Source organism: Aotus nancymaae, unplaced genomic scaffold, assembly GCF_030222135.1.
Source record: "Aotus nancymaae isolate 86718 unplaced genomic scaffold, 86718_ANA_hifiasm-v0.15.2.pri h1tg000033l, whole genome shotgun sequence".
NCBI classification, from domain to species: domain Eukaryota; kingdom Metazoa; phylum Chordata; class Mammalia; order Primates; family Aotidae; genus Aotus; species Aotus nancymaae.
In genome coordinates this window covers 13,453,165-13,455,286 of record NW_026988447.1, presented here as the reverse complement: position 1 = coordinate 13,455,286, position 2,122 = coordinate 13,453,165, and the positions used below count along the sequence as shown (strand labels likewise).

At 40.4% G+C, this 2,122-nt stretch overlaps 1 pseudogene; it reads right to left on the bottom strand.

The window, feature by feature from the left end:
- Positions 1-804: 804 nt before the first annotated feature.
- On the bottom strand, positions 805-1,590 carry LOC105714554 (small ribosomal subunit protein eS1-like; annotated as a pseudogene).
- Between the last annotated feature and the right edge of the window lie 532 nt (positions 1,591-2,122).

Sequence of the window (2,122 nt, the reverse complement as noted above, 5' to 3'; positions counted from 1 at the left end):
AGCCAGTTCTTCCACCTAGATCTATGCTGACAGTCCTGGCACCAGCTGAAGTTGCTGTTCTGCCCTGTTTGGGCAGCTTGCTGAGGCTTTTCAGCCTGGCAAAGTTCTTCTGTTCTGTGCATTGTAGAGGGCTTGGGTGGAGCGCTGTATCCAAACTGAAGTCCCAGAGGAGGAGATCCCCTGGTCCTCCAGTCAGTTGCATGCACCACCTGGGTGGGGCAATGCCCCACATTGCCTCAACTTGCCCTATTTGGTTTATACCCACTGCCCAACCAGACCCGCAAATGAACCTGGTACCTCGTTTGGAATTGTGGAGACCACTGGGCTTCTGTGTCTCTCTTGCTGGGAGCTGCATTCCGGAGCTGCCTCTTATTCAGCCATCTTGGGACCTCCCCAACAATTTTATTCTTTTATATGGCTGTGTAGTCCATTGTGTATGTGTACCACATTTTCTTTATCTAATTCACCACTGATGGGCACCTAGGTTGATTCCATGTCTGTGGTATTGCAAATAGTGCTGTGGTAAATATATGAGTGCATGGATCTTTTTGGTAGAACAATTTATTTTCCTTTGGGTATATACCTGGTAATGGTATTGCTGGGTCAAATGGCAGTTTTTTTAAGTTCTTTGAGAAATTTCCTAACAACAGCTTTCCACAGTAGCTGAACTAATTTACACTCCCACTAACAGTGTACAAGGGTTCCTTTTCTCTGCAACCTCACCAGTATCTATTATTTTTTGACTTTTTATTTTTTATTTTTCACAAATAAGACTTTTTTTTGCCACTATTATAAGTCTGAACTTTAAACAGATTCTTGGACTGGTGGTTCATATCCATCAGCTTGTTCAACTTTAGCACCTGTCTCGTCCCCAGTGGCTTTTCCAGAACTACTGCCTTCACCATGAAGCTCCATGAGTTTTCCCAATTCAAACTTGGGCTTCTTCAGCATTTTTGCTTTTCTAACGAAGACATCATGGAGAGGATAAATGGATTGGCAAGCCTTTTCTATGTCTTTTCCAATGCTGTCTGGAATCAGTTTATTGACCACTTGTTTCAAGTCATTTGTCTGCACCTCTTGGGTCATGATTTCCATCATCTTCTTCTAGGTTTGGTGGACCTGTTGGTGCTGAGCATAAGAGGTCTTCCATAATTGTTGCATTTTTCAGTAAAACCAACACAGAACAGACAAAGCAAGTAGCCACCAGTAGTCTTGACATCGACATGAGCTTCAATCATGTCTGCCATTTTTTGACCATGGAACACATTTTGTCACGGGTAAGATCCATGCCATGGAAGTTAGGCAGTTTTTGCCCTGAACATCTTCAGTAATCAGCTTGAATTTCCTAAATGCAACTTCATCATTCTGCAAATCAGCGAGACTAACTTCAAACACTCGACCCTTGAGGCCATCAGATGCAATTTTGGTTCCTTGGGTCCTGGTGACTAGCGTCTTTCCAATATTTCTTATATTGAACATAGCAGGTGCTTTCACATCATACCAATCTTTCTTAGAAAATGGACCAACCACTTTCTTCTTGGCTCCCTTCTTGCCACCTTTCATAAGGCACTTGTTCTTGCCAACTGCCATGGTGCTGCTCAGAGAGCCAAAAGGGCTATTTTTTGACTCTTTAATAATAACCATTCTGACTGGTGTAAGATGGTATTTTAACGTGGTTTTGATTTGCATTTCTCTGACGATTAATGATGTTGAGCATTTTTTCACCTGTTTGTTGGTTGCTTGCATATTGCCTTTTGAGAAGTGTCTCTTCATGTCCTTTGCCCAGTTTTTAAATGGGATTGTTTTTGGCTTGTTGAATTAAGTTCCTTATAGATTCTGGATATTAGACCTTTGTTGAATGCAGAATATGCAAATATTTTCCCCCATTCTGTAGGTTGTCTGTTTTCTCTGTTGATAGTTTCTTTTGTTGTGCTCTTTAGTTTAATTAAATCCCATTTGTCAAGTTTTATTTTTGTTATAATTGCTTTTGAGGACTTAATCATAAATTCTTTGCCAAGGTCCATGTCCAGAATGGTATTTTCTAGGTTTTCTTTTAGGAATTTTACAGTTTTTATGGGTCTTACATTTAAGTATTTAATCCATCTTGAGTTAATTTTTATAA